The sequence below is a fragment of the Budorcas taxicolor genome, chromosome 24, assembly GCF_023091745.1.
Source record: "Budorcas taxicolor isolate Tak-1 chromosome 24, Takin1.1, whole genome shotgun sequence".
Classification (NCBI taxonomy): Eukaryota; Metazoa; Chordata; class Mammalia; order Artiodactyla; family Bovidae; genus Budorcas; species Budorcas taxicolor.
The window spans coordinates 38,298,462-38,322,278 of NC_068933.1; the positions used below are offsets into that span (position 1 = coordinate 38,298,462).

A 23,817-nucleotide genomic window follows, 5' to 3' on the forward strand; every position below is an offset into this window, starting at 1 on the left:
ACTGTGTTCTAATACATTCAATTAGAAATGTTGAATATAAGTTGATACATTAGACTTCATATTGTCTGTTCAGGTACAGACTGTGGTAACACTTGTTTCAATGGATATTTATAATATGAAGTTATATCCCTTACATCCCTATTTAGTTATTTATCTTCGTTTGGATCCTACCTAAATCTAGAAACACATTTTCATTCAAGCCCTGATATTTAACAATGCAAGCGTATTCCACTTACCTGGGTAAGTGTTTGACCAGACCATGTCCTGGCAGGATCCTTTCTGCTAGTCCCCAGATCTGGAAGTTAGTTTGGTATCCAGTTGGCATGTTCTGGCCTCTGCAGGGTAGTCCCTGGAGCTCCTCCTTGCTAGTTCTGTGTGTGGAGGTGGGGAAGTCGAGTCTTGACCTGGAAAAGGTGCATCCCCTCCCAGGGCCCAGCCGGACTCTAGCTCCGCAGTAAAGGGAGGCTCAGAAGTGTGACAATACTGCCCTCGGTGGTGACTGTTAGGAAATATTTTTTCTTTTTAATGTGATTTAAACAAACATAACATGAGATCTCCCTCAATCAAATTTCAAGTTAATAGTGCGGTGTTCTTAACTTTATAAGCACCGTGTCACGCAGTAGATCTCTAGGCATTTTCCGTCTTGCCTGACGAACACCACCAATGAATGGCCCCTGGCAGCCACCGTTCTACTCTCCATTCTGTAAGTTTGACTCCCTCAGATGCTTTATGTAAGCAGCACCAAGCTGTGTTCATCCATGACTGGCTGATTTCCCCTAACACAACGTCCTAAATGTCCAGCCGGCACGTGACGGGATTTTCCTCTTTTTTGCGACGAGCAGCGTTCCGTTGCTCACTTCCTCTCCTTTTTCTGTACATCGTCCGTAGCTGTTTATGTTGTTCCCACCTCTCGGTTACTGTGAGCAGTGCTTCAGAGACCATGGTGTACAGGTGTCTCCTTGAGATCCTGGTTTCAGTTCCCAGAAGTGGAGTTTCTGGGTCGGGTGGTAGCCCTACTTTAAATGTTTCTAGGAACCTCTGTGCCGTTTTCCATAGCAGTTGAACCATTTTAAATTTATACCAGCGATGCCCAGGAGTTAGTTTCTCCACATGCATTTCAACATGTGTTATTATTTTTTTTTAACATGTGTTATTTTTAAAACACTTTGTTTAACAATGGCTATCCTGACGAGTGTGAAAGGATACTTGATCGTGATTTACACTAATCCTAATGATTAGTGGGGTTGAGCATTTTTTTCATATCCCTGTTGACCATATATGTGTTGTCTGTTCAGATCCTTTGACCATTTTTTAATCAGGTCATTTGGTTTTTTGTTATTGAGTCATAGGAATTCCTTACATATTTTGAACATTAATTCCTTATCATGTATATGGTTTTCAGGCATTTTCTCCCATTCCATACGTGGCCTTTTCACTCTCTCATTTGTTTCCCTAATTAGGGTTAGGGTTGGGCTTAGGGTTAGGGTTTAGGGTTAGGGTTAGGGTTGGGTTTAGGGTTAGGGTTGGGCTTAGGGTTAGGGTTAGGGTTGGGTTTAGGGTTAGGGTTGGGCTTAGGGTTAGGGTTTAGGGTTAGGGTTAGGGTTGGGTTTAGGGTTAGTGTTGGGCTTAGGGTTAGGGTTAGTTGTGCAGAAGGTTTTTAATTCTATGTGTTCCTTTTCTCTATTTTTGCTTTTGTTGCCTGTTGTTTTGGGGTCATATACCAGAAATCATTGCCAATATCAATGCCAAGAAACTTTCCCCCTGTGTCGTCTTCCAGGAGTTTCTTAAGGTATTAAGCATTTAAGTTCACGACGAGTTCCCTGTTGTGTGTGGGGTATGTTAAGGAAAAACTTGCATTCTTTTTCACATGGATACCCAGTTTTCCTGGGACTGTTTGTTGAATAGACTCTCTTTTCTCCTTGGTGTGCTTTTGGGACCTTTTGGAAGATCAGTTGATGGCATTGTTTCTGGACTCTCTATTCTGTTACAGAGGCCTACATGAATGGCTTTATACCACTACCATAAGTTTTTATTATTATAGCTTTGTAATATGTTTTGAAGTCAGGGAGTATGAGGATTCTAAATTTGTTGTTCTTTCTCAAGACTGAGTATTTAGGATCCTTTATAGCTCCATATCAATGTTAATGTAAATTTTGCAGTTTCTTCAAAAACTACCATTGGGATTTTGATAAGGATTGCATTGAATCTGTAGATGACTTTGGATAGTATAGGCATTTTGACAATATTCAGTCTTCCAGTCCATGAACATGGGATGTCTTTCCATTTATTTTTGTCTTTATAGTCTCTCAACAATGTTTTGCATCTTTTATTGTCTAAGTTTTTCAATTCCTTCATTATGTTTATTCCTAAAGTATTTTATTGTTTTTGATGCTGTTATAAATGGAATTGTTTTCTTAACTTCATTTTCACATTGTTCATTGTTAGTTTACAGAAGTACAATTGTTTTTTGTATCCTACAACTTCATTGAATTCATTTCTTATTTCTAACAGTTCTTTTGTAGAATCTTTAGAGTTTACTTTTTCCTTTCCAATTTGAATGCCTTTAAGTTTTTTTCTTCTCTGATGGTGGTGGCTATATTAAATAGAAGTGCCAAGAGTGGGCATTTTTGTCTTTTTCTTTTATTAGAGGAAAAGCCTTCAGTTTTTTGCCATTTCAAATATGATGTTAGCTGTGGACTTTTTATATATGGTCTTTATCATAGTGAAGTAATTTATTTTTATTCCTAGTTTGTTGAATGTTTTTTACCATGTGAAAGGTTGTTGAACTTTTATTAAATGCTTTTTCTGTATCTATGGAGATGATCATGAGATTTGAACATTTATTATGTCAGTGTGATTTATCACATGAATTGATTTTCATAAGTTGGAGCATCCTTGCATTCCAGGGGTAAATCCCACTTGGTCATGATATATGCCTCTCATAATATGATGTTGGATTTGGTTTGCTGGTATTTTGTTGAGAATTTTTGAATTTATATTCATTAGGGATATTGACTTCTAGTTTTCTTTTCTTGTAGTATCTTTTTCTGGTTTTTATATCAGGTTAATGCTGGCCTCATGAAATGATTTTAGAAGTTTCTCTCTGCTTAAATGTTTTTTGAAGAATTTGAAGAAGATTGGTTTTAATTTAAATTGGTCCCATTTTAAAAGTTGGATAGAATTTATTGTGAAGCTGAATGGTCCTAAACTTTTCTTTGTTGGCAGGTTTTTGATTACTGATTAAATCTACATGCTTGTTTTAGTTCCACTCCGATTTTTATTTATTCATGATTCAGTTTTGGCAAATCATGTGTTTCCAGGGATTTATCCATTTTTTCTAGACTGTCCAGTTTGTTAGTATGTAATTGTTCATAGTTGTTTCTTATGTTTTTGCTTCTCTGATGCTAGTTGTAATGTCTCATTTTTCATTTCTTATTTTAAAGGATTGTCATTTTTATTGTTATTTTGGAAAAAAACCCTCTTAATTTCATTGATTTTTTTTCCCCCTCTTTTGTTTTCTAGTCTCTATTTCATTTATTTCTGTAATAATCTCTTTTTTGAGGGAAATGAATTTTATTTAGCTGCTGGTATTTTGAAGATTTACTCTTCTTCTGCAAAAATGTTTTTAAGACAATTTCATTAAGATGGACACACTTGAAGTATGATACTAAAATTAGTGTTTTCACATCTAAGACATTATTTGTAAATCAATAAAAATTACCACTATTTAATGTTTTTATTTTAGCACAAAAGATAGGTTTTTGTTTTTAAGACAAGTTATCTCAAATGCATGTTTTAAAAATATGGTTCCACTTTATGCCAAACTTGAAATTTTTAGCAAAAATTAGCTTAATGATCAGTATCCCAGCTTATTATGTCTTCATAATTTGATTCTGTGGTGCAGGATGTTGATTATTTTTTTAATGTTATGCTGCAATGAATCCTTTATGTGTATAAAGTCCCCTTGGTAACAAGGGCTACAGTGAAGCTCTGTAAACTCCCTAATGATTGTATCTGTGTCATCGTATTTGGCACCAACGTTTTATAGAAAGGGCTCTGAGCAACTTTGACAAATATTGGTTGCTGTCCTGATTTTTTTTTTTGCAGTTCTCCCACTTACTGTTTTTCTTTTGTTGGTTTGTTTTATTTAAATATAGTTGACTTACAGCACTATGTTAGTTTCTAGTGTTCAGTAGAGTGAGTTGATGCTTTCTATATATTACAGAATGAGTGCCACAATAAGTCTAGTTTCTGTCACCCTGTAAAGTTATCATGTTTTACTGACTGTATTCCCCTTGCTGTACGTTTGATCTTCGTGACTTGTTTATTTGGTAACGAAGTGTTACCCTCTTAATCTCCCCTCCACCCTTTGTCCCTCTGGCAACCACTGGTTTGTCTTCTGTGTCTGTGACTCTCTTTCTGCTTTGTGATGTTGGTTTTGTTTTTTAGATTGTACATACAAGTGAAATCATTTGTCTTAAATATTTCAGTTAGCATAGTAGCCTCTAGGTCCATGCATATTGCCACAAATGGCAAGATTCCATTCTTTTCTACTGCTTGGTAATATTCTGTTATGTATGTTTTTAGGCATGCCGCCTTCATCTGTCAGCGCACATGTAGGCTGCTTTCATATCTTGGCTATTGTAAATAACGCTACAGTGAATCTAGACGGGCATGAATCATTTTAAAAGAGCCTTTTTGTTTTCTTCAGAAAATTATCCAGAGATAGAATTGCTGGATCTTATGATCGTTCTAATTTTTAAATTTTGAGGAATGTCTGTACTGCTTTTCATAGAGGCTGCACCAGTTTACATTCCCACTAGCAGTGCCCAAGGATTCCCGTCTCCACACCCTTGCCAACACGTATTTGTTGTCTTGTGGATTACAGCCATTCTGACAGGTACGAGGTAATATCTCGTTGTGATCTTGATTTGCGTTCCCTTGATTAGTGATGTTGAGCATCTTTTCATCCATCTGTTGGCCATCTGTATGTCTTCTTTAGAAAATGTCTTTTTAAACCTTTGCTCATAATTCAATCAGTTTGTTGTTTTATTTTGTTCTGATGTTGGGTTATATGGAATCTTTGCGTATTTAGGATATTAACTCCTTATCAGAGACTATTGCTTCCGAGATCTTTTGTAGTTCTTTTTTGTTCCTTTTTCTTCTTTTGCTTTCTTCCTTGTGATTTGATGACTGCTTTTGTGTTATGTTTAGAGGCATTTCTTTTTTGTGTGCATATATCTGTTACAGATTTCTGCCTTGCAGTTACCGTGAAGGTCATATAAAACATGTCTATTTGTGTTTGTGTGTGTGTGTGTGTTTGTTTTAAATTAATGATCACTCAAGTGTGAATATATTCCAACAGACCTGCAGTTTTAGTCACCTCTCACCACGTTTAATGTTTTAGACATCATTTCACATCTTTTCGTGTGTGACTCCCGTAACTGCTTCCTGTGGCTGTAGATGATTTTACCGCTTTTTCTTTTAGCATTCCTGCTCGTTTTATAGCGGCTTGGTCTACTACCTTTACTATCTGTTGGCTTTTACCAATGAGAATTTTCCTTTCATAAGTTTCATGTGAAACTCATGTTTTCTTTTTCACTTTAAAAATCTGTCTGAAATTTAAAGCCAGTTAAGTGGTGATGAACTGTTTAACTTTGTCTGTAAAAGTCTTTATCTCTCCTTCAAATCTAAATGATGCCCTAAAATATCCTTGGTTGTAGGGTGTTCTCTTTCTCCCCTTCCATTACTTTAATTATCTCATGCCACTTCCTTCTGGCCTGCAAAGTTTCTGATGTAAAATCAGCTGATAGTCTTATGGGAGTTCCTTGATACATAACTGGTAGCTTGTCTCTCTCTGATTTTAAGAATCTCCCTGTATCTTTCATCCTTGCCGTTTTAATTACGATGCTTCTTGATGTGTTTAGGTAGGTTGGTTACACTTCTTAATCTTAGAGAAGGGCCTTATTTAGGAGATGTTCTTTGGGGCTCAGCAGCACACTCCTCTCGTCATGAGAGCTGTGTGCTCTAGGGGTACCCGCTCTGTGAGCTGTTGGGCCCTTCTTTAGTCGCAGAGTCGGGTACTGTGGGTGGACTGGAAGGCAGGGCTACCCCTGGCCTGGTTGGCTGCCAGCCCTGCCTTCTGTGGTGGCTGCCTAAGTGCTGGTTTGTGTGGCCAGTCCCCAGTGCAGCTGGCTGGAGGGCTCGGAGGTGGTCCTAGGGGTTAGTAACATCGGCCTGCTGGTGGTGGGGCTGGATCTCAGGGTGGCTGGCTGTGGGACCTGGGTGGCCTGATTTTTTGCACTAATCTTAATGTTTCCTTCCTTCTACTAATTTGAGCTTAGTTTGTTCTTTTTTTAAAATTCTTGACATGTAAAGTTAGGTTGTTTGTTTTTTTAATCTATAAAGTTGCTTGTACTATAATCTCATAAATTTTGTTACGTTGTGTTTTCACTTACCTTTGTCTCAAGATATTTTCTGATTTCTCTTATGATTTCTTTTTTGACCCATTGATTATTCAAGAATATATTGTTTAATTTCCACATACTTGTAATTGTGCTGTTTTCTTTCAACTATTAATTTCTAGTGTCATCCTGCTGTGATTAGAACACACTTGGTATGATGTCAGGTGTCTTAAATTTGTTGAGGCTTATTTTATAAGCTAACTTGTAATCTGTTCAGGAGAATGTGCTGTGCACACTTTGGAAGAACTTGTATTCTCCTGCTCTTGGATGCTTTGTTCTTCATATGTCTTTGAGGTCCCTTTTGTCTACAGCGTTTATTTTATTCTTGGTGTCCTTGTTCATCTTATGTTTGGATTTTCTGCCTATTTTTGAGAAATTCCCCAATATTATTGTATTGCTGTCATTTTCTCCTTTCAGTTCTGCCCGTATACGCGTCATATATTTGTGTGTTCTGGTATTAGGTATATATGTACTTTTAATTATTACAGCTTCCTGGTGATTTGATCCTTTTATCATTATATAATAACCTTCTTTGTCTTTTTTTGCAGTTTTGTCTCTAATAAGTATGACAGTCTTTTGGTTACATTGTGCATGAATATCCTTTTCCATTTAATTTTCAGCCTATATGTACCTTTAAGCATAAAGTGAGTGTTACAGACAGCAAACAGTTGGGTCTTTTTTTTTTCTTTTAATCCATTCAGAGACTCTGTATTGATTAGGGAATTTAGTTCATTTCCAGTTAAAGTAATTATTGATGCAGAAGTACTTACTATTAGCATTTTGTAAATTGTTTTCTCTTTCATAGCTTTTTTGACAGTTTTCCTTTGTTATTCTCTCCCTTTGTGTTTTGTTGATATTTTATAAAAGCATAACTTGATTGCTTTCTCACCTTCTTTCGTGTGTCATCCATTGGTAGTGTCTTTGTGGTTACCATGAGTCTTATGTAGCACAGGTTATAGTTCTAAGTCATCCTTTATAAGCTGATAACAACTTAACTTTAATCACATATAGGAACTCTACACTTTTCTTTTCCGTCCTCACACATAATTTATCTTGGTGTGAGAGTGTATTTCTTTTTATACTGTGTATCTGCTAGCAGGTTTTGTATTGACAGTTGCTCTTATACTTTCCTATTGTAGCGTTCGTGCTACAGTTAGACGTGACTTGCTCACTGCTCCTACAGTATTTCATTATCCGGTCTGTGTCTGTGTTTACCTTTACCGGTGAGATTTATGTTTCATCTTCTTTCCTTGTATTTCCAGTGCTGCTGCTTCGTTTCCTTTCATTTCAGTCTTTTGTCTTCGTGACACTTTCTGTAAGTCAGATCTAGCAGTGACGTATCCCTCGGTTTTTGCTCACCTGGGAAATTCTCCATCTGTCTCTCCCTTTTAAAGGAGTCGTTTGCTGGGCACCGTGTTCTTGGTTTACAGGCCTTCTGTCTCCACCAACCAGCTTTCTGAGTCTGTCCTCCTCCTCGCCTCTGCCTGTCTGCAGGGTGTCTGCTGAGCAGTCCTACGACCCTCTTAAGAACTTCCCTTGAATATGACAAGTCTCCCTTTTCTTGCTGATTTGAAAACTCTGTCCTTCTTTCTCCATGACAGTTCGATGGCAATGTGTCTTTGTGCAGATCTGTGGGGGCGGGTGTCTTAGCTTGAGACTGTTGGACTCCTGGGATCTGGATGTCCATCAGGTTTGCTGAGCGCTTGGCCACTGTTTCTTTCAGGAAGCTCTCTGCTGGTTAGTTTTCCTCTCCCCCTTCGGGGACTCTGCTAATAGGTATTTTGTCCAGCTGATAGTGTCCTGTAAATCTCTTAGGCTGCTTTTACTCTTTTATTATGATTTTTTTCCCATTTGTTCCTCTGACTGCATAATTCCAGTTTTTCTGTCTTCAGTTACTGATTCTTTCTTCTGTGTGGAAGTCTGCTGATGAATGATTCCTGTGAATTTTTCAGTGTGTCATCGTATGCTTTAGGCTCAAATTTTCTGTTTTAGATTTTTAAATATTTTCTTTGTTGATATTCTCATTTTGTTCATGCATCATTTTCTTGAGCCAGTTGAGACTCTTTATGATGGTTATTTTTAATTTTTTATCAGATACATTATATAACCTTTCTTTTTTACAGTCAGTTTCTGGAGATTTATTTTGTTCCTTTGATTGGGCCTGGACAATGATTGGGTAATATTCAAATGATTGAACATTTTGACAATCCTTGGACAATGATTTAGTTTTTCTTTTACTCTACTTATTAACAGAAACATTTTAAAATTAAAAGTTCTTCAGAAGCCTATTTTTTGGTCAGTCTAGTATCTGATGACTATGAAATTGAAAGTCAAATGGTTTTATGTTTTCCTCTTTACAGAATTTGCAAAAACATTCATTTGCAATTGCTTACAGTATTTTCCATTAAATAGGTTTATCATAATTTAATTTTTCCTATTTTCAAACATACCCTCATTTCAGCTTTTTACAGTTATAAAGATATACTGTGCACATCTCTGTTTATTTCTTAAAAATAGATTCTTGGAAGTATCATTGGTCACAGGGACAAGTGGGAACTGTTTGAGATTATTGAAACCTATTGCTAAATTAACTTCAAAGAATACTGAACAGCTTCCTCTCTCAAAGTAATTTCTGACAATATCTGTCCCACCACAGCCTTTCCTCACTGCAGTAATTATTAGCATTTGGATATTTAAACATAAAGGCCTCATTTGTTTTAGGCTTTTTATTTTCAGTGCACAAACACATGCCCTTACACACTTGCCACACTCCAAAGCTGCCTTTCCACACTTGTGTTTCACTGGGGAAGAAAATACACTTGAAATCACGTCGGCAGTACTGAGTTGGGCGGCAGCCTATGAGAGGGCATCCACATTTGCACTGTTGAGATAATAACCTGCTTGGGATGGAAACAGAAGTGTTGGGGGGGACATATGTGATTTATTTTCATTTTAAACATTTCAAAATGTTATCATAATGACCTATATAATAAAATTGAAAGCATTATTCTTTTTTCAGACCACTCTTTCTTAGGAGTCACCCAGATCAATATTTAAAAGGACCTTGACTGTCCTATATCAACATTTTACATACCACCAGAGCAGCTTTGTAAGGAGCACTGTTATAATTCTCTTCTATGGGCACTTTTATCCAATGTCTAGATTGAGAACTATGTCTAATATTAACAAAACCTTTTGTTTTCTTCCTTTTGGGATAGGTTAGCTGAGGAATATTAGACTATGGGATACTTCACCTTGGACTAGAGCTCTTTTCGTGGTTAAGTTCCCTTGCAAAGATAGGGATGGAGACATCTGAAACCCAAAGATTGTAAAGAAAGTAATCTGGGACATCCTTCTAAAAGGTACCCATTACTTGGCGGGATCAAACAGCTGGAGGAATGGAGACTCTGATGTTAGGTGATTATTCATGTTCTTAGGGGGCCGGATATCTTTCTCTTCGTTTCCCTATGGAGCCAGCACGGCTTCTAATTTATAAGTCAACTGCTTTGGCCTTTGCCAAACCACCGTGTGCATACATGCTGGGCCCACACTGGTCCTTTCAGCTAGATTTGTCTCTGCAGGGAACGGCCCTTTGAAATTAAATTTCACATATCACAGCTGTTTCCCCAGCATCAATCCTATTCTCTTGGCTTACTTTGTCATTTTCTCTAAAACCTCTATGAGGGGCCGAGTTGTCTTTGGCAAAATCATTTCATTGAATACCTAGTCACAGGATTTCCACCCACTCCATCCCAGGGAGAGCCTGGGAAGAGAGAAAAACATTCTTGCATTCAGCCTTTGACAGAGGTGATGCACAGAGAGAGGCTGTTTCCAAGTCAACAGCTCTGCCTTTCTCGTTGTCCTCTCCCTCGAATAAGGGAATTGAATTGTTTGACTCGTCCATACATCAAAGAGAAAGGGCTATATGTTGACAAGGAACTGACTTTGTGAATTCGGAAGTGTCAACATCAGTTGGATTAAAGCTACAAAAGTAGGTTGCACCTCCATATTGATGGTGCCTCTGGAGTGTGGCAGATGGGCACTTAGGGAAAACTGGGTGAGGTTCCTCTCGTAAAGTGGAAAAGGGGACCCAGAGGCAATGATGCGTTCGTTCAGGAGCGTGCGGGTCGCGCTGTGGTCTCCTCTCAGGCTGCTCTCTGTGCTCGGACGGAGAGTAGCGTGAGAAAGGGCACCCTGTCCTGTATCCAGGCCGAACTCCCTTCTTGTTGTTGTGAGTGCTCTTTGAAAGAAAAGGAGGGGCTGAAAAAATGTGACAAGTGTTTAAAGGCTCATCATAGCAGTGATCTAATATCTGTTCCCAGAACTTTGCACAGATCCTGGAGCCTAGCCTAATGGTGATGGTTCCACTCATCAACCTGTGGAAGTGTCATCATAGTAGGCCAGGTTCTTGGATGGATATATCTGCTCTGGTGTTTTATTAGTTTCTTCCTAACTTGTAAGATTAAAAAAAAAAAAGAGGCTATGCCAATGGGAAGACCCAGTGGGCCTCTACATGTGGAAATGCCAAGCACTGTAAGGTTAACAGGGAGCTGTCTGCTGTCCACTGCCCCAGGGGGAACCCGCAGGACACTCAGCTGCCTGCCAGCATCAGCATGCGCCAGCTCCTAGACCTCTCCCTCCTCAAATTACCTCCAGAGGGTAGACTGTATTGGAGGCTCCACACTGGTACCGCGTGTGTCTGACAAGGGGCTCCTCTTGTCCCGTTGCTAGCTAATCCTGAACCTTGCTGGAGGCCTGACCTGCTAGCATGGGATGGCAGATGCTGCACAGAAAGAAAGTCACATGATCACAGGGTAATCGGGGGTTTGCACAGTTTGGGGGTTATGTCTTCACACAGCCGTTTAGAGCTTGGTACTCTGCTAAATGCTGCACTTCCAGCGATGACGAAGATACTGTCTCTGCCACACAGAACCCACAGAGCAAGACAAGGAATGGCGAAATTGAACCTTCACCTTCGAACAGTGTATAAACTAATAGAGGAATGCAGAGTCTCACCGAATAAGGCCCCTGATCACGCTTGCAAAGGTCAGAGAGTGCCTCCCTGAGGAGTTAACACACCTTGAACCCACCATACCTCAGTGATGATCAGGCATTTGCCAGGCAGGCAAGGTTAAAGAAAAAGGAAGTGGGGGGGTGGGAGGGCTGCATTTTTAACCAGTGGAAGGGAATAACAGTTTTGGGAGACTTGGCGTGGTCCGAGAATGGCAGAAACAGCTTTTTTAAGATGACTTTTTAAACCTGCACCATTTTTAAAGTCTTTAGTGAATTTGTTTCAGTATCTCTCCTGCTTTATGTTTCGGTTCTTTGGCCTCAAGGCATGTAGGATCTTAGCTCGCCCACCAGGAATCATACCTCCAGCCCCTGCAATGGAAAGCAGAGTCTTAACCACTGGACCAGTAGGGTGGTCCCAAAACAGCTTTTGACATTTGTCTCACAGGCTGGACAAGAGGGTAGCCAGGAGTAGAAATATAATGAAAAGTTATGTTTCAAGTAGCTAGTGAATCATGAAGGTGAAAGAAATGGTGTCACAGTTCAGTTTGTGAACTGTCTGTTTTACCAAAGAAGCAGTTTTCTCCCCTAGAAGAATGCCATACCCTTTGAGGGTGAGCTATGTGCTGCCCTCCCCAACACCCAGGCCCCCAAAGGATCCAGACAGCGCCCCGCTGTGTGCCAGCTAGTCCCCCTCGCAGGACCCGCTGGGTGACTGTGCTCCCAGGAGGCATGATGCTCTTCCATGTAACCTGGGATTCAAGTACAGCTGAGAAGACAGCTCACCTCTTCCTCTCCTTACCTCCTGTAGCCACTTCTCTGTAATCTGGATGAAAGATTATGATAAAAAGGCATATTTTCCTCCAGCCCCAGACTGGTTTGGTTCAGTGTGGCAGAGTCTCGCTCAGCCTAGGTCAGGGTTGGGGGCCATGCCTGGCAGGTGGGGAGAAAATAATCAGACAGAGCGTGTTCTCCAGGGTCTCGCCAGCACACACATTCTACCGCCATCCTCATTTTCCACGCCTTGCTTGCCCAGATCAGATTCTCAGCATCAGAGCTTCCCGTCCAGAGGTTCCTCCCGTGTTCTCTAGGTGGGCAGCTGCTGCACCTCAGCCCCCGTCCACTGCGGCTGCCAGACCTTGGCTCCTAAAAGAGGGGGGCAGCATTGTGAGACGAAGGAAGCAGGGCTTCTGCTCCCCTAACTAAAGGAGTCAAATAAGTCTCCCAAAGACATCGAAGCCCACCCTGCTTTTACTCTGAGCACATATACACCTCACACACACAGATCGCCTCTGCCACTGCAGGGCGACCGGCTTGGGGTCCCATTCCAGTATCGATTGCTCATCAGTTACTTAAAACTTTTCAAGATTGCTCAGCTAAGAAATAGCTTAAGGACCTCCCTGATGGTCCAGTGGTTAAGAATCTGCCTCCCAAGGCAGGGGAGGCAGGTTCGATCTCTGGTCAGAAAACTAAGATCCCACATACTGGGGGGCAGCTGCAATGAAAGATCCCACGTGCTGCAACTGAGGCCCTACGTAGCCAAAAATAAATAAATAAATATGTTAAAAAAAAGAAATAACCTAATGATTTTTACCCAATTAGTATTTCCTCATGAAGAGTGAGGATAGTAGTAAAAATCACCACCACCACAAACCCCCCCCCCCAAAAAAAAAACCCACAGTCACCAGAAGGAAAGCCAGGCGCGGCTGAGCCTACGCCAGGCAGATGCTCTGAGCCTCTCCACCCCCACTCAGCCAGGCTTCCCCTCCTCCCGTCCCAGCACAAACAGGCTCACGAAGGTTTTCAGTGACTCCTTAGGAAACCGAAGACTTGACGAAGATCTCATGCCTCTAAGGTGCATATCCCTGCCTGTTTGCTTACAACTCTCTCTGTTGCATGCCTCCTGAACACACAAAGACACACACACGCACACACACACACACGCACACACGCACACGCACACACACGCACACACACACACGCACACACACACGCACACACACACGCACACACGCACACACGCACGCACACACATGCACACACACGCGCGCACACACGCACACGCACACACACGCGCGCACACACACACACACACACACGCACGCACACACACATCTTTACAGGGCATCGCTTTGGATATAATATCTAAGGGAACAGTTATCCCAAATCAGAGCATCCCACCTCATTGAGGCAGGAAGGGACTGGCAGGCTTATTGAGCCCACTTACTGTAGTGACCATTCAGCCAGAAATAACATGGGTTTGTTAGTATGATGTAGTTTTGGGGGTACTTTTTATATTTGAGCCCTACAACTTTATAGGAGGATATTGTCTCCATTTTTTAAATTAAGAAGCTGAGGCTCAGAGGTTGGTTTGCCTCCTCAGGCTTCTGAAGGGTGGTTGGAACCATGCTAATGTTTTTTCCATTAGACTCCTCTTGTATAAGCTGACTCATTGGAAGAGACTGATGCTGGGGAAGACTGAAGACAGAAGGAGAAGAGGGTGACAGAGGATGAGAGGGTTGGATGGCATCTCCGACTCGATGGACATGAACTTGGGCAAACTCTGAGAGATGGTAGGGGACAGGGAGGCCTGGCGCGCTGCAGTCCATGGAGTTACAAAGAGTCGGACACAACTTGGCGACTGAACAGCAAGCAATTCTTACATAAACACATAGCTCTATTGTATGTCTTTTTTAACTACTAGAATTTTAAAACAAGTGATTTTGGAGAACTTTTTGTTACCCTTTACCATATCAACCAGATTCCACTAACTTCTGGCTTCCTTTTATCGTTTAGTTGCTAAGATATGTCTGACTCTTTGCGACTTCATGGACCGTAGCACATGAGACTCCTCCGTCCATGGGATTCCCCAGGCAAGAATACTGGAGTGGGTTGCCATTTCGTCCTCCAGGGGATCTTCCCCAACCAGGGATCAAACCTATGTTTCCTGCATTGGCAGGCCGATTCCTTACCACTTGAGCATTAGAGAACCCCTAACTTTTGGCTAACACTCAGCAAGTATGCAGGAGCTTCTTTCTGAAGGCAGCTTCCTGCTCTGATCAGGACCATGATCCTCCTCTGTCCCTCATGGCACTCGCCACCTCTCCTCTGTTGGAATGTGAGGCTATCTCTATTACCTTCCATACTTCGTGTAACTAACCTTTTAAGATTTTCTAATTCAGAAAGATTTTCTAATTTCCACTTTCAGATAGTCTTCCTTTTTGTTACCAGGAAACATGAACAATCATAGAATTGTCAGCATTTCAAGCATTTCATGATTCCCAGATCGGCACTTAAAAGCCAAGCGTCTATTATCAGCTGAGCTTAGGTTGACAAACTGTCAGCCTGACTCCGACCCTCACAGGAAGCAAACCGGTAGCGCGCGCATCTTCAGGTCCGGACTGCCGTAGTTTTCTAGAACGCTGTGCACTGCACGCATGCCTGAGAGCAAATAAGCCTCTAGAGGAGCTTACGCTCTGTCTAAAAAGGTCAACAAATAAAGAGCCATTTCATGCTCTTCTCTCAATTCGTCCCACCCTCCCCTCCCCACACTGCATCCAAAAGTCTGTTCTCTATGTCTGCATCTCCACCTCCGTCCTGCAGATAAGGTCATCATGATCATCTTTCTAAATTCCATATATATGCGTTAATGTATGGTATTTGTCTTTGTCTTTCTGACTTATTTCACTATAATAGGCTCTAGGTTCATCCACCTCATTAGGGCTGACTCAAGTGCGTTCTTTTTTATAGCTGAGTGATATTCCATTGTGTATATTTACCGCAGTTTCTGTAGCCATTCTTCTGTCAATGGGACATCTAGGTTGCTTCCGTGTCCTAGCTATTGTAAAAAGTGCTACAAAGAGAATGGCATAGAAACATATATATTACCATATGTAAACAGATAGTGAGTGGAAATTTGCTGTCTGACATAGGGAGCTCAACCTGGTACTCTGTGACAACTACAGGGGTGGGGTGGACTGGGAGGCAGAAAGGGGGTTCAGAAGGGAGGGGACCCATGTTTACCTGTGGCTGATTCAGGTTGATGTACGGCAGAAACCATCACAATATTGTAAGGCATTTATCCTCCAATAAAAAAAAAAATCCCAAAAAATGAATAAAAGAAGTAAAAGAGTGGGCAAAAAAAAAGCCACTTCAGTGCAATTCAATATGTGCTACAAAGAAGGCGATGTGCCGTGGGAGGACAGTTCACTGAGCCTCAGGAAGAGCAGAGAGGATCATGGAAGGATTCACGAAGGAAGTGATGTCTAGACCTCCCCTGAAAAGACACGCGGAGGTTAGTCGCGTGAAGGATTCAGGCAGGGAGGAATGTGTACGGATGCCCAGATGTCAGAGACCATGGCGCGTCCAGGGAGTTGCAGGTGCTCCAGAAGGCCATGCTTGGGAGCTGAGCTTTTCTCCTGGAGCAGTGTGGGAGTATCCAGGGATCTTTAGTGGGGCGTGACACAATCAGATGTATATTTTAGAACGATCAGTCTGGCTCTAAGATGGGGTGTGGGTTGGGGGCGGTGTCGGAGTCATAGAGACCAGAGTAGCTTGAACTATGGTAGGAGTCGCGGGAACGGGGGAAGCACACTGCCTGGGCACTTCAGTTCCTGGTGCTGAAATCAGCGGTCTGACACAGAGATGGATATGCAGATCAGGGGCCGGAGGGGGTCTGGAGAGTCCTCCAAAAACAATACACAAGAGGTGATGTCGCTCAGAGCTTGTAAACAGGGAGAACAGTGGGGCACAGACCTTTCATGTGTGCCTGGAAGGGAGGGACCGTGAGAGGGGCCGGGCTGTGTGCTGGCCCCGGGGGACAGTGGGGGGCGGCAGGAAGAAAGAGATATGGGGGGGGGGGGGTGGGGAGGGCTACCCAGACCTCAGGGCCTGGAGCCGCACTCTGGGCTGGAAAGGGGTAGCCTAAGGTGGGGATCGGAAAGTCACTGGAATCCAGCGACAAGGAAGTTATTGACAAGGCAGCTCCAGTGGAGTGGCAGGCTTGGAAGCCGGAGGGGGTGAGTGAGGACATGGGCAGAGAGCCTGCAAACAGCTGCTTTTAGGAGGTTCTTCCCTGATTGCCCCTCCATGCCCCCGTGACACCCCCTTTCCTGTGACCTGCAAATCCTGGATCCCCAGTGTCTGTTCTCTCGCAAGTGAAACAGATCCGTTTCTTTCTTTCTCTCCCCTGGACAGTTCCTGACATGGTCCTGAGCCCTTGTCTTGTTTCTCCAGCTTGTACACCACCTGCCAGCTGCATGACCACCTCCTTCCCATTCTGGCCCCTCCCCTCCCCCTACTTCACCGTGTTTGCCTCTGACTTTGAAGCAAAAAGGAAATCCACAGAAAATTGCAGTGGTGACATCAGAGCCATTTACAAAACGTCATATTGGGAGGAATGAGAAACCGACTTGGTGTCTACCCCCCAAAAGAGCTTGGGCTTACAGTGATAGAGGTGTTATGCAATGAACGGCAAGTAGCACAATAAAAACCAAGTGTATGGGTGAACTGGAGAAGACATCGGGTGAAGAGGGGAAACGCTGTGTGAGTAACAGACTGCGGTTTCTAGAACTTCTCTTCGGCAGAGCACAGTGCAGCGTCTGTGGTGAAGCAAGTGGTTTTGTCTGTTTTCCAGCTGAGCAGAAATGCACTCCTGTCCGTGTTTGGTTATGGTACTTGCAGTGCCCCTGAGACCGGGCTTGAGAAATGTATTACCTGATAGAGCGCTATTTATTTTTATTGGAATATGAAGTGTTTGCAGCAGAGGAGTCTAATGTCATTTTAATATAACAGTTTATATATGCTTTGAAATTTTGAAGTTGCTGTGGATTAATGATAAAGCGATTAAATTCTTGGTGGGGAAATTACATCACTTGTCCACATACAGGTATCAGCTTTCTCCCGTTTTGTTATCCAGGAGTGAGTCATCTGCTGATCAAATGCTGAGATGCGTCTTTGCTGTCATACAGCTTCAGAAGATCTCTGTGGGTTTCAGTCAGGGCTTTGTGTCTGACCCCACTGGGTCTGTCCTTTTCTTGCAAGTCTTTTTTGGGAAGCTTTATGATGGTATTTTTGTGACAGGTCTGGTTGTGGCAAAAGTGAATTATGTTATCCTTAAAATAAGTTGTCAGGTGATTGATGGAATGGTTAAGGGAGAGGGGTGTGGGTGGCTGCTGAGTGCATGGCTCTGAATTGGCTGACTGTGGTAGCCTCTACACCAGGCTCTGGAGCATGTTCTTTTTTGAAAACAATAGTGTCTATCTGGCTGCGTCGGGGCTTTACTATGGCCCGGGGGTCTTCGTTGCCTCGTGGGGGATCTTTTGTTGCAGTGCTTGGATTCTGTTGTCAGTGCCTGGACTTAGTATCTGTGGTTCATGGACTTAGTTGCTCTGTGACACGTGGGATCTTAGTTCCCCAGCCGAGGACTGAACCTGTATGTCTTTTTTATTGCAAGGCAGATTGTTAACCACTGGACCACCAGGAAAGTCCCTAGAGAATATTCTAATGTCTTTTATCTCTAGAGTCTAGAAAACAGGTATTCAGACCAGAATATATTTGCCTTTGGCATGTCTTTCAAATGTAAAAAGAAAAAAATGTTGGTTAACTAAAAATTTAGTTTCCTGTCTTGGTTCACTGGGAACCCTCTGTTCTTGATGCAGTCTTCCATTGTTTCCTTGGATATCTTGAGAGAGAGATTAGTTCCAACTGCATGTAAGTGAAGGGAGTTGTTTCCTGCAGTGTCTGAAGTACAGGTGGCAAGTGTGGAGTGGGCCTGGGCCAGGCAGAAGGAGGCCCTGAAGACCAGGCCCCCTGACTGATGCCAGGTGCTGGGAGCTGGCTGACCTGACCGGGACCCCGAGAGCAAAAAGCTTTGCTGTGTGCTCAGGGCACTTTTATTTATTTATTTATTTGGTGAAACTGCTGGTTCTGTGCCCTCTCACACTCTGAAGGGGCCATATGGACCCCTCTCTCATTCTCTTAAACAATGGAAAGTGCATGAAACAAAAGCTCACTGGGTTTTGAGGTGTTACATGACCATATCTGATGTTAGTTATAAGTCAGATGAATGACCCATTTCAGCAGAGCAATGTGACCATTACATAAGGCATATTTCAAACATAAGCAGAATTTTTTAGGACTATCAATGCATGAAAAGGCATTGCAACTGAAAACACATGGTATCTGGAGTTCAGGACACAGGCTGTGCTCTGAAGGTTTGTTTAAAAACACGTTCAGAGGGTCTGGCAAACAGAAACTAGTTTATCCTATCAGTTGGCCGTGCCCTTTTCCAAGCCACTCGAGTGTGAGACGTGTCCAGAACGCAAACCTCTCCTCCTGTTTGCTCCCTGAGGGCCTAGGTAGTGCCTTTCTCTCCCTGTCTCCCTCCCTTCCTCCCTCCTTTCCTTGCAGTAAATATTATACCCACACCAGTCATGTGAAAGTCATAGCAGGAAACACGTATTCAACACTAAGTTGCTTTCCAGGGCTCTGCACTGAGGGGTAGTGGGTGGGTGATGATGGGCACACAGCACACAGTCACAGACAGTGCCAAGTCAGCCTTTTGCAGGAACCCAGAGGAAACCCTGGTCACTGTGTTAGTTAGAAATATTCAAGGAGTAAGGATGAGCTTCCCTGGTAGCTCAGCTGGTAAAGAATCTGCCTGCAATGCAGGAGACCCCAGTTCAATCCCTAGGTCAGGAAGATCCTCTGGAGAAGGGATAGGCTATCCACTCCATTATTCTTGGGTTTCCCTGGTGGCTCAGCTGGTAAAGAATCTGCCTGGAATGCGGAGACCTGGGTTCGATCCCTGGGTTGGGAAGATCCCCTGGAGAAGGGAAAGGCTACCCACTCCAGTATTCTGGCCAGGAGAATTCCATGGACTTGTATAGTCCATGGGGTCACAGAGTCAGACGTGACTGAGCAACTTTCACTTTCAAGGAGCAAGGAAGGTGCGGAGATGTTTCTTCTTTTTAAAAATGTTAAGACCTTTTAAGTTTCTTCAGATACTGAGTCACAGAATCCTATATGCTTTTTCAAGGGGCTATTGTTGTTTAGCCGCCAAGTCTTGTCCAACTCTTTTGTGACTCCATGGACTATAGCCCACCATGCTCTTCTGTCCAAGGGGTTTCCCAGGCAAGAATACCAGAGTGTGTTGCCATTATTTCCTCCAGAGAATCTTCCTGACCCAGGGATCAAAACTGCCTCTCCTGCATTGCAGGCAGATTCTTAACCTCTGAGCCTCTTAGGAAGCCCTTCCAAAGGGCGACTCGTGGTTAGCTGTCTGCTCTAACTGTCTTCCGGTTCAGTTGTGTGATCATTAAAAGATGGATCCTCACTTGCTGGTTCACTCACCAGATTTGTCCTAGAAATGTCCTGTGTGTCCCTGAAGTCAGAGGCCTGACTGAGAAAGCATCCCAAGTGCTTCCAGTCCCACCAGGCCTGTGAGTGTCCCCTTTCTCGTGTCTGTGCAAACAGGCCCAGTCCGCTGCTAGGGCCCATGTGTCTTCATCCGCACAATGTGGAGACGGCGCAGTGTCCGCTGTGACCAGACAAGCTAATATGAATGAATATAATCCTTTGAGTTTAAGTTGCTTATTTCCTAATTCTCCTTACAGAAATAGAAGACATTTTCCTGACTTTAAAATCACTTATCTAACATGAGAAAATTAGTGGAAATAATCCTTGAAGCTCCTTTCAGTCTTAACATTCTATGAAGTGACTTTCAGATATCTGATTATTTCAGTGATGGGCTAAAGCATGCCTTCATCTGATTTCCCATTACGCCTTCCTCCCAGATTTGTGGGAACACAGTGTGCTCTCTGGTTAAAAAAAAAAATGAAACTGAATAATTTTTAGAATGATATCTAACCAGAAATACACAGAATTTTTTAAAAAGATAATCATCAAATTATGAAAAATGTTTTCAATGCCTTTTTAAAAATCAAGAGTTATTACACAGCTTAGGGTCCAGTTTAACTACGGACATTTTTATTAAATCCTCATAGGGTCTCAAGAACGTCTTCGCTTCTCTCACAACTATATTCTCTCAGTGGAAATCAAGACTGTTTCAACTTTATTTTAAATTGTTTTAATGAGGTAGAGCACTTGTGCCTTGTACTCTGTAAACTGGAATCTGAGCATTTTTAAATTGACATTGGTGAATATCAGTTGACATTTGGTCACTTTCCAAGCTGGACTTTATTCTCACCTGAGGGTACAGATTTTCAGACTTGCCGCCAACCTATTGTCTGTACGTATGTAGATAATCTTTGCGTTAGTGTGTTATGATCCAACTTCACATGACATTTAATTAACAAGCTTCTTAAGAAAAAGGAGAAAGCTTTTCATTTCATGCTTTAAGTGCATTTTAAATAAACAGCATTGTGAAATCACATGCTTGGTGCTCATTAGGGTGGTAGAGAGCTCCAGTGAGTCATCCTGGATAAAAGATGTAGATTGCAGTGAACCCAGAGGAGTAGTAATGTGTTTTTAGGCATCATTTTCACCCTTCATTTGTTTGAGAAAATAGCTAGTAATTATTAGGTGTCATAGAGCATTTTATTTTTTCATAGAAAATTTCTTGATTGAATTTATCTTGCTCTCTTTTCTCATTTAGTTTGCATAGCCAAGAGTCTTAGGTTTGAAATGGTTTGATTACGATAATTTACCCTTATTTCTTCTTTCCCAGTACCGTCATTAGACACCATCTTCAACTTTAAGCAGTGAAAAATAAAGATGTCAGAACGAGTTCTGCAGAATAAAGTTTCTTCCTTTTATTCAGTTGTCAGCTCTAACTTCTCCAGTCTATCCTGAGTTTTCATTTTGTATGGACTTGGAGCTACATTTTCTAGTAGGAACTCAGAATCCCAAACGTGTTTTGTTTGTATTTTGCTCTTTTAAAAAAAAAATGATAAAATGATATTACTGTTAACTAAAAGAGCAGAAGCCCATGTTGGACTTAAAATTCCTAGACTTTGGTGTCATCCTAGTTAAATAGATTGTATCTTCCATTTCTGTCCTGTGTAGTATTTTCCTTCCAGTATCAGAGACCTTAGGGTTTAGGAAGCTGCCTGAGAATAGAGTCCTCTTCAGAAACCATGGTGCAGGTCTCCCAAGTTGATAATTACTGTTCACTTCTACTTAGAGCTGTAATAAATATTCATCTTAAAACTCTTAGCACTTTTCGAGTGTTCCAGGAACATCATCCTTTAAGCTTGGTTTTAAGCTTGAAGAATGAGGTCAGAGAGACTATGCCCCAGGGATAAGTATAGTTGCTCCAAAGGTCCACGTCACCCAGTGCTAATGGCTAAGGGTCGGCCTTTCTCTCCCTATCCATCCGCAGCAGGATGTCAGGCACTGTGACGTAGATAGGAGCTACACTGTTAAGAGGGGAGTTTAACCCTGAACACCGCAAGTTTGAGCTGCACAGGTTCAGTTGTTGGCGGAGTTTTCAGCCGTGAGCACTGCGTATGGCGTGACTCACGGGAGACTGAATTCGCTAAGTGGAACCGTGGACACAGCGGAGCGGAGGATGGGAAGGAGCTGCATAAACGGGAGGCGGACGATAAGTCTCGGGTGGATTTTCAGCTCCGCGCCCCCCCCCCCCCCCCCCCCCCCCCCCCCCGCCACGCGACATTCCAGGGTCACGGGCAGTCGTGGTCATTCCAGGGGGCACCTCCGGGACGAGAAGGGACAAAGGCCAACAGCAGAACTGAAGCCTGGTGTACGGCCGGACGAGGAGGTGCCGGAGCCGTGGTCAGAGCGGAGAAGAGGCGCCGGAGAGAAGTGGGACGGGGAGCCGTGGAGAATTTCCAGAGAATTGCTGACTCCCTTGGTTGCTGTGAGATGAAAACGAAACAATCTGTGAAACTTTGCAGTCGGGAGGTCATTTCTGACCTTTGCTAAAGCAGATTCAGTGAAGGGTAGAAACGGACTCCAGGCTCCAGTGGGTTAAAGGGTAAACTGGAAATTAATGTATAAAAATAGTTCATGTGAGCCCCTGACTAGTTGTATATAAAGGAAGAAGATAGGTGACGGCTAGAGGAGGAAGTGATACTCAGGAGGGACTGTGATCTTACAAATATGAGAGAGACCCTGAGCCCATAGACAAACAAGGATCTAAAATATAGTGGAAAGATAATAACCAGGGAAATAAGATCCTAGGAGGGGTTGGTGGAGGTGGATCTGGAGTACAGGGTCAACCCTAAGCACGATTCCTCTGTGTAAGGAGGAAAGACGGTAAAGGTGGTTATGAATGTGTGTTAACAGTATATGTAAGCAGAAAGTTTGATACTCACAAGTTTGTCCTTATGAAATACAGGTTCAAGCTATATGCTACTAAAAATTATTATTAGAAACTATATCAAGTAACATCTAAGTGCTTACTCTCCTCTTTGAACATTATTTAAAGTTTAAAAAATAGGATCTCATGGAATTTCATCCTACAGCTCTATGAAGAAGATATCACTCCTCCTCAAAGAAAATGAACTTAATGAGTGAATTAATTAATCTAAGATCATGGAAATGAGGAAGAGATGGGTCCGGCTCCAGGCACCTACCTGTGCGCTTAACCTCCGCTGGGGTGGGACAGGCGTACTGAAGAGAATAGGGGACGCTTGGCAGAATGGAGCAGAGAGGTCACTGTGGACAGGAAAGCCATGACCGTTGGCTCTGGCTGCAATTACTGTTGATGTCAGTTCTTAATTGCCAAGGCTTAATAGAGTTGTAGCAATCTTAGAGTAGTCATTTTACCATTTAGTATTATAAACTGTGTGATTTTTATGTTGCTGTTGGTATGTACTGAGTGTCTTAGGTTTCCCCACCTTGGCGTCGACACCCTTACTGAGATCAGCAGCTGCTGTTTCTTTCTGACTCACTTTGAACTGATGGCAAGAGTACCCCTGAAAAGCGTGGTTTGTGCTGGGGCCGCGGGGAAGGGAGGAAGAGATATGGGAGAGTATAATTATTTTTTTGAAAACTTGTAAAATGAAACTGTGATAATAGAATATACTATATCTTCCTTTTACTACTAAAAGGCTTTTGCTACTAATTAGAAGGAGTATGTGTTCTTTATAGAAGTGCAAGCTTATAGCATTATATATGATATTATAAAATATGGGAAGAGGAGAGAGGAACTTAATAGTAAAAAATATCTCCTATAACAGTTTGTAATGTCTGCTATACTTAGACTGGTTTTCAGGTCTTTTTTATTCTTATGGACCCATGGAAACGACTAGATATAATAATAATAGTACAATAATAATATCACATTTTTCTACTAGTTGTGCTTTTTTCCCAGTTATGTTTAGGTGGAAGCTATACAGAAGAACCTTTGTAAATTCTA

The 23,817-nt window shown here is 42.3% G+C and overlaps 1 protein-coding gene across 1 annotated transcript in view; it reads left to right on the forward strand.

Annotated features, from left to right (window-relative positions):
- PSD3 (pleckstrin and Sec7 domain containing 3) overlaps positions 1–23,817 on the forward strand; it is a 482,251-nt gene that overhangs the window by 420,963 nt on the left and 37,471 nt on the right. The window lies entirely within an intron of this gene.